General features: G+C 35.1%; 1 long non-coding RNA gene across 2 annotated transcripts; it reads right to left on the reverse strand.

The window, feature by feature from the left end:
• Positions 1 to 1520: 1520 nt before the first annotated feature.
• LOC129436336 (uncharacterized) lies at positions 1521 to 7159 on the reverse strand. 2 transcript variants are annotated; one of them, XR_012369383.1, is made up of 4 exons: positions 6789 to 7159; positions 6289 to 6325; positions 5995 to 6200; positions 1521 to 2278 (listed from the first exon to the last, which is right to left on the reverse strand). It is a non-coding gene; the product is annotated as an uncharacterized lncRNA (long non-coding RNA). The 2 variants fall into 2 exon arrangements; XR_012369382.1 differs by having other exon boundaries at positions 6289 to 7158.
• Positions 7160 to 9633: the final 2474 nt, after the last annotated feature.

Genomic DNA, 9633 nt, shown 5'->3' on the forward strand with positions numbered 1-9633 from the left:
TTTTGAGGAAAACATTGCAGGATTTTTCTAATTTTAAAGGACTATAATAGAGCCCAACATTTAATACTTAACTCAACACTTAACAGTTTTTTCAACGGAGTTTCAAAGGACTATAAACAATCCCAAACGAGGCATATAGGTCGTATCCAGCGAAACGATTGTCTTTTTTGACAAGAAAAATAAAAAATATGTGCTTTTAAAGCACAACTTTTCGTCGAGGTCCGGTCCAGAGTCGTATAATAAGAGAGTTACGAAACGCTTTGATCTCGCCGCCGCAGGGTCACGTGATTCATGTACATTCTACAGTTCCAAACTGTCAATCTGTTTGCATAGGTTTTCAGCTATTTTAGGTAAATATTAGCTTGTAATGTGAATTAATTACTATACTTACTATGTTTATATATTTTTTTACTAGGGAGTGATGGAAATACAGTAAATCAGTTAATAAAGATAAACAGTTATGGTGACCCAAAGATAACTGTGGTTATCTATAGCAACTACAGCAACACAGTTTATCTTTTTTTTTTTTTTTAGAAAAAATATGGCTATATAAATGGCTATCAATCTGCTAAAAACATAATTCCTACACTTTTAATATATTAAAATCACAAAAAAGATCGCCGATGCGGTTATTTTTAACAGTGAAACATAACAGAAACACACTAAATTCACATTAAATTCCGCCATCTTAGACTCCTTTGGTTTCAGGAGAGAGTATTAGCGTAGTGTACGCACTTTTCTTAGTGACGTATGACAAATTCGGAGGGCGGGGGCACAGAGCAGCAGCAGAGAAACCTCCGTACGCGGATGCGACTAAGATGGCGGCGCTACCGGAAGGTAGTTAATTACGTTAATAAAATTTTAAATATGGATATTTCTACAACAACACCGCAAGGATTACCCTCAGAAGACCTTTGTTTATCATCCTGGAGCCGTTTGGATTTAATTTGTGAAGGATGGACGCACTTTTTTTGGACTTGAAGGTCGTGGACTATGGGTGGACCCCATAACATTACATTTAATCAACTGAAAGATCTAAAATATTTTCTAAAATATCCGAAAATGTGTTTGTCTGAAAAACGATGGACATATGCAATTCGGACAGCTTGGGGGTGAGTAAATCATGGGTTTAATAACGTTTTTGGCCGAACTATCCCTTAAGGCGTTTAGCTACTCGCTACCCAGATAGCAGACAAACAGTGAATCAACATTGAAATGATGTTAATCCATCAACCAAATTATCATTGAATCAACATTGAAATTTTACATTGATTTTTCATCAGGTTTGCACCCTGGAATAATGTTATTTCAATGATGCAAAATCAATCTAAATGGTTACAAAACCAATCTTAATTCAACATAAATTCAATCACTTAAGGTAGCAGACCAACAGTGAATCAACATAGAATTGATGTTAATGCCATTAACCAAATTATCATTGAAACAACGTTGACATTTTTCATTGATTTTTCATCAGGTTTGCAGCCTAGAATAATGTTATTTCAATGATGGAAAATCAATCAAGATGGATATAAGATCAATGTTTATTGAACATCATTTCAATAGTGTAATTAACAATAAAGCAACATTGAAGCAATATAAAAAAACAAGCTTTATCTACTGCAGGATTCAATGTTACTAAATCAAGTCTGTTTTGACTAGTTTTTAAATCAGAGACCATGTAGGGCTACAATTAACATACTTTAAACCAAAAAGTCACTAACTTGCAATACACCCACACAGTTTACACAGGATACATCACACTCAAGAAATTAAATACCACGAGCAAAGTTAAACGTATATATATATATATATATCTTAAAATACAATTGTATGATTCAAATTTTTTTGCCATAAAATACAAAAGTACAAATTAAAATTATAAATATTATTGCCACTAGAGGACTCTGGAAAATTAAGACAACATAAACATACATCAGCAAAATGAATTTGGAAAAGCAATTCAATTTCAATTCAATTAAATTTTTAATGACCAGATACAGGTACCATACAAAACTCAAAGACACAACTGTACTTCTTGAAACATTTAGAAATTGAAACATTACCACAGTTCATTGTTTAGGACTATTCAGTAACTGAAGCTCCTCCTCTGATGCAAATGTGATGGATTTACTTCACATTAAACAGAGACACTGTTGAACACTGCAGGCCCTTTTATACACCAATCCATTCACGGGCATAACATAGCTGTTTTTGCACAGTCACAGCAAGGACATACTCTGAGGTCTCCCAGATTTCATTGGTTCTTGTGAGACATCTAAAGAATTAAAAACAAGCAGGAAGTTAGAACTCCATACTGTGGCTACATGGGGAAAATATTTCCTAGACAACATAGTATTGTGTATGGAAGAGTGTGGTTCAAAATGAGATATATCACAGTATATGAGTGTTTCAGCTTTATGTTTATATTGTTTTTGGAATATACAAATTTGCCACTTACTAATTAGATTTTAACTAAATGCTCACCACAGTTTTAAAAATATAAGTTAAAGTTAGTGTTAAAGGGAAAATGCAAAAAATAAATAAAAGATAAGTCTTAATAGACAGAATCTTGTTTTTGAATCAGTTATTTTTTGTAGGCTATTAAAGATATACTAAGCATTGGAGATGCACCAAAAGTAAAATTCTTGTCCAAAGCTGACAATTAAAAAAAACATTTTTCTAATTATTTTGCCAATTTTCTCAACATGATTGCACAATTAAAATTTTCAAAATGTCCTTTTTACTATATTTAGTTTACATTATTTAAAAAATTTTTTTTTACATTACAGCAGTCATTAAATGTCCTTTTTACAACTGGTCACTCTCTGATCAGATTCATTTGGTCACATAAATGAGTTAATGTTAAAGAGTTAATCCAATCTACTATTCTGCACAAATGGTAAATAACATTTTCACTTAGGAAACATTGTACTGTATGTTGAGCAGCGAACGCCGCTTGAGCGATGTAGTTTGACGATCCATTTGCTAACAGGACAACAACTTTTATCAGAATGACAAAAAAAGAGACTGAACAAAGAAAGTAAAAAGCGACAAGACCACTTCGAAACAGACTCCATGATCATTCCCTCATAGCACCTTCATATTTATAATCTCCATATTTAAAGATCTCATATACAGGTATTTTCCTTGTCTGGTTTGTGCATATTCATACTTGTTTGTATGCCTATTTCTAATGTTATGTATGCATAAATATAAAATACAATGCATACTATATCTTCAATAGCCTAGAAAATAAATAACTGATTTTAAAACAAGATTCTGTCTATCAACCCTTAATTTTTTGTTATCTTTAGTGCATTTTCACGTTAACACTACCTTGAACTTAATACATTTAAAAAACTGTGATGGACATTTAATTTAAAGCTAATTAGTGAGGGGCAAATTTGTATATTCCAAAAACAATATAAACATAAATCTTAAACATATATACCGCTACCATGAAATAAAATGACAAATTGTGTGGGATGGATTTTGTCATACCGCCCGCATTCACGGCATTTCTGCAACTTAAATCAGGCTCAGCAGAGTGTGTCAACTGCCACGGGTGTTTGTACAAAAACTATTATGCGAGACAGAGGTAGTGATATAGGGCTGGACAATAATGCCCCATTCAGACAGCTAGTGACCAGCAGTAGCAGAGCGACGCGAACTCATTCATTTCAATGGAAACCTGGCGACTTCCGGCGGCACGGGCGGGGGCGACCGTTGGCGGCCGTGTCGGCGTGTTCAGTGATGCGAGAGAGTTGATAAAGGTTTAACTTTATGCAAATGTTGAGCGAATTTCAAGAGAGGCTACCAATGAGAACGAAGCAGTGGAGTTCGCGTCGTCCTTCTCTCTGCGGTTGCTGGGGTGGATGGTGCTCATTTGTTTGTGATAACCAGATTTAAACACGCCTCATTGAAAGAGACGGGCGACACACAGCGATAAAGTCGCTGGCTGTCTGAATGAAGGGTAATTAAATATCGATATATGTCGCGGTATAAATTTTTTCAATGATAGGGCTTCTAAACACATTTCCGATATTTCGATATACATTACTGCATCCCGTTGCCGTTCCCATGTCACTTCCCACGTTCAGACAGCCAGCGACGTTATCGCTGTGTGTCACTTCCCACGTTCGGACAGCCAGCGACGTTATCGCTGTGTGTCGCTCATCTCTTTCAATGAGGCATGTTTAAATCTGGTAGTCATAAACAAATGAGTACTATCCACTCCAGTAACTGACAAAAGAAGGATGATGTGAACTTCGCTGCTTCATTCTCATTGGTAGTCGCTCCCAAAATTCTCTCAACATTTGCATAAAGTTTAAATTTTCTTAACTTTCTCGCTACGCTGGACACGCCCAAACAGTCGCCAACGGTTACTTTCGCTCGTGTCGGCGGAAGTCGTCAGATTTCCATTGAAATGAATAAGATTTACTGCTGGTCGCTGGCTGTCTTAATGGGGTGTAAAAACACTTATTAAATGCCGGTCAATGCGCTTCTTTCTTTAGAGCACGTGGCGTCTTTTGCAGCTAAGCAACCATGAGCCGTGCATTCCGGAAAACAATGCCTGATCGAATTTAAACTCTCATCTGTGCCTTGCGTCAAATCATGTCATTGTTATTATGAGATCAATGAATCTGCTGTTCGCCCAGAGAAGAGCTATCTCTCAGAATATGAGGAGGTGCGGCTTTAGTTCGTGTCAAGTCACAGCTTCCAATGGTGACACCAGGGAGGGAGAACAGGAGATGTAATGCAACAAAAACTGAACTACGAATGAGAAAAATCAGGTTCACGTGTTAAAAAGGGGGAAAGAAACGTGCAATAGATAAAAGTATGTAGGCAGCTATTCTTCTCGTTATGAGTATATGTATAGACGGTTTCATCGGACGCACGTGATACACGTCTGGATCCGAACCTTACTTCCGGTTTCCTTTTTTTGATGGTCTGACTTGTTGCTAAACTGATCTCTTGAACAAATGCCTCGTCGAAAATAACAATGTTTTTGTTTCCTAGGTAATCTATGTGTTGGTTTTTGTGCTTGTTATATAAATAAACTACGTTTAAAGAACTTTGTTGTTATTTATTCTTAGCGGAGTTTACCGGAAGTTACGTGCGGATCGCGACAGCCGCTTGTTTATGTTGTTACTGCTGAAACAGTCTATATGAAGTAGTATGCTAGTGTCCAATATATTATGTAGCTTGCTATGCAATTACAAATAGAGCTTTGATATAAATGTTTCTGTCCAACTATCTTATGTATCATTAAATAGCCTACTACCATTCAAAAGTTTTAAGGTCACTTACACTTTTCCACATTTTACTATAATAGTGAATTGATAAAAATGATGGCACTATGAAAGTTAATACTGTGATTGAAGAATTTGTTATTAAAATGATCCATTAGTTTTAGAGCCCTGCATTACAGCATTTATCACTGACTGAACCTTATTAATATTAAAGGTGAGCCCTAAAGTCTGATTATTTGACAGTGAGTTTACATTTAATTTTGTATGAAGGCTAAAAACAAATAAAAAATTAAAGCAGTCGAAAATGGACAAAGAGAGACGGATTTAAACACCAAGTGTAAACGTAATGTGTCTCTCTCGTCCACTTGTGATCTGATCGACGAAAACACATCTTAATACAAAGTTTAACAGCCCCGGTATATTTTTCCTCACGTCGATGAAAAAGGAGTGTCTAAGCTACGTATATGGTTGCTTTTTGTTTGTGATTTTAAGCAGAATCAGACTTTTTCCATGTTAAACATAAATCTGTGTGCTTTGATGGATCACAGGCAAAAAACAGTGCAAATTGTTAATTTTGTTTCATTGCGTTTGCTTTGTAGCTACTGGAAGCCATGTTAACCTTGGCATGACACGGCCGGGCCATCGTACGAGTTAAAACGCATTCCGAATGGGTGGGGGGGGGCTAGTTATATATATATATATATATATATACAACATAAAAACTTAAGATTTACATTACCATAACATCTTCTCTCTGAAGAATCACTCTGAAGATTCACTCAGCTTCTTCTAACTTCGGCAAGTCTTTTAGAAAGAGTGATAGAGGTAATATGATAGAGATTAGTAGCTAGCGAATACACTTCAGTTTATACATTTTGTACATTACTTAATTAATTGCCATTTACCTTTTATTATGTACTGTGACTGGATAATCCATTCGCTGACCTTTAATAAAAAAAATACAAAGATAAACTAAGTAATAATTAACAACACCTGTCACATCATGTATCAACTGGCAGAAAGGCACTCTTACCATGTGTGAGAGAACGCAGGAAATCACTCTAATGGGCCTACAAAAAGAGAAATAATGAAAGGGAAAAACACTCCCATTAGGCAAGTTTTGAGCCAAACATTGGTTGTAATTTTGGTGAAGTATTGACTTCAGCCACGTCAAGCTATAAGGAATGTCAAAATACATTAGAACTTTTAAAATATATACTCTTCTTTAAGTAGGCTAAATAGACAATTCGTATTATTACTGTTCCTAAAACAACAACAGGCTTTATAAGGTTAGCTATAATAATATAAATAAACTGAACAGTTCTGTGCAATAACATTAAATTAAGACATATTTACAAAAACACCCACGAAAAATTAAGCATTAACAAACCATTGTAAACCGCAAGGTCCTGCTACCACACCATTACTACGATATAAACTTGCAAACCTCACCTAACAGTAATTACTAACTAAGCTGTAACAAACAAGACAGCAAGAAACTTATGCAAAACTTAATAAATATTTTAAACTTACCTCTAAAACCCCGCTGGCACTGTCGTTGTCCTTTCGCGCCCAAACTTAACGTTCTAATCTTCTGCGCTTCTAAACTGAGTGGCGGTTGGCAACTGAAGGGTCATTACTGCCACCTACTGGACTGGGTGTAGCGCATTTAATAGTCAGTGGGGGAATTTTTTATTATATACTGTGTTCTTTGGGCTATTAAAATTGAGCAATAAATGAAATTTAAAGTTAATTTAAATTTCACACGATTTTTTTTCTATAACACTTTACATAATTATATGCAAATTTGCTAGACAAACACTATAAGAGATATAAGAGCAACAAAACTAATGTTAGGTTATTTATTTCATAACTTTACCAATTCCTGCAAAAATAAAATTAAATAATATAATAAAATAAAAATTATAATGTAATTGATTTTTGATTATTAATAATATGTTTTGACTTATGATTGTTGTTTGTTAATATACACTTAGTTGGCAGTTTTCTGACGATGGTAAACTAAGGCATTTCTGTCTAAGGCATTTAGGTCATTTTTGTTAAACGTATTTAAAATAGCTGTTGATTCCCCAAAATGATCATACATTTGAAATCTTCTTGAACACTCACATATTTAGAGATGATCCGACCAGATAATTTTTACTTGCTGTATAAAAGCAAAAAACTTGTCTGATGGTGGTCCTGGGGGGGAAAGGTCTTTAGGTCATAAAATGAACAGGACTTTATAGGATCGTAAATATTTTCACTAAATTATACAGAAATTCACCCAATTTGATTTGTGTTAAAGTGTGCAGATGAAGCTGACCAAAAATCAACATTGAGTCTATGTTTGGCTTTTCAACATTGAAAAATAAATTTATTATAAACATTGATTCAATGTTTGGATATTCAACATTGAGAAAGCAATACATTAGCAACATTGATTCAATGTTATGTAACATTGAAATTTCAACCTTGACCATAATGATGATTCTGATGGAATTTCAACATTTAATCAATGTCACCTTGCTATCTGGGTATTACCCCCTAGTGTTACTCGTAATAGATAAAAAAAGATAAGTATAAAGTAGATGGCCACCAGTAATAAAATATTAAACCATTAAATCTATATTATTCACACATTATACACAACTCATTAAAACTTGTTAACACGCACCGGCCCGGCGGCGGGCCCTAGGGGGCGTTTTTACGTGTTTTTGTACTTTGTTTAACATCAAATATTCAATCAACAATCATAAACTTTGCATTATTTGAAAGTTTAAACACTCCAAATTCATGTTCTGAGCTTATTTTTGCAATCAATACACTGGTGTGGAAAAGATTAAATGAAATGCAGACGGAATGCATATAAAAAATGTTGTGGGTACTCACATGGCTTGCCATATGGTTCTGACAATTTCTGACAATTCCCAAAAACTTCAACGTACATTGCAAGGTAAGGGTCCACTCTTCAAAAGCATCCCACGTTTTAATCCAAAATAATGAAAAATAGTGAGTAATCCAGCAATATCCTCCTTTGTTTACATCCGCGCGTCCGCTAAGTATGATCGATCATGTTTATTTTCTATCAAATATCGATTTTTATCAGTGAAAATCCATCTCTTCCTGCTTCGTTAGACTGTTCAGATAAATATCCCGCCCTATTTTTCTGTTTTGTCCAATCAGAAAAGGTTTGACAACTCAAAATCTCATGCGATCAATGATTTGCCTAGATAGATGTCCTTCAGCTCACCATAGGCTTTTGACTGGATTACACCAAAACAAAGCCAGCCAATGCATAGTGAGCAAAGCTTTGATTGACAGAGGAAGTAACCAATCATGAAACGATTACAAGGATTCAACTTACGTCAGTAAAGTGTACTTCTGCGCAAATCTACAGAAGCGCATGGAGAGAAATGCCCACGCCCCCTCCGTGCGCGTTTGTTTGTTTGGGTAGCATAGCAGCCGGCTAAGCTCTCCGGAGCCGCTGAGAAACCTCTTCAAATGTTAGATATAACATCTCCATTGTGGATCGTGGACTACAGATGACTTTTTTGTGTTGAAAGTGTTTTGGAGAAGTTGATAAAGAGCATGATCGCGGATCAACAATGCAAGACTGGATGTAAACAAAGCGCGTCGTCGAGGAGAGATGGACCGGATTATGAGCTCAGCTGCGCTCGCTTGGATAAAGTAAGTGGATTCTTTTGTTGATTTACGTTACATTTCTTGTTTCATGTTAGCTGTTTTGATTATAAAGTAACACTGGAGATGACTAATATACGAGTTTTACATGGTTTCGTTTTTGTATGACATGTTATATAAATGCATCATATTTATAGCTATATATGAATCAAATGCACAGAATATACAAACTAAAAACTAGAAAATAAGATATGTGGTGGAAAATATGAGTATTACCAGCTGAGAAATATGGGTTATTTGGCAAACATAAGACATTTGTAATTATAAATAAATATATTCATGTAATGTGTGTGTGTTTGTGTATATGTATTATGTTCATGTATATTACATCATAGTTTCTCATACAAATAGTTGTATGTCTCAAACTTTTGACTCAAACTAAAATCCTCTCTTGCTTTGTGTGTGTGTGTGTGTGTGTGTGTGTGTGTGTGTGTGTGTGTGTGTGTGTGTGTCTGTGTGATGTGATGTAAAACAGGACTTCAGCTGACACAGGAGGACTGGAATCTGGAGTGCATTCATGAGCGACCATATTCAAAATAGCAAGTATTTTGTTATAATGTGCAAATGTTTTTTTCTGAAATAGTTTTTTCTATGTGCTTTGGTGGGCAGAGAAGTTCTGAATTGATGTACATAATGTAATATGTAGTCCTGACTCATTTTCTTTTTATAATCATGT

The sequence above is a fragment of the Misgurnus anguillicaudatus genome, chromosome 5 (genome assembly GCF_027580225.2).
Source record: "Misgurnus anguillicaudatus chromosome 5, ASM2758022v2, whole genome shotgun sequence".
In the NCBI taxonomy this organism is placed as follows: Eukaryota; Metazoa; Chordata; class Actinopteri; order Cypriniformes; family Cobitidae; genus Misgurnus; species Misgurnus anguillicaudatus.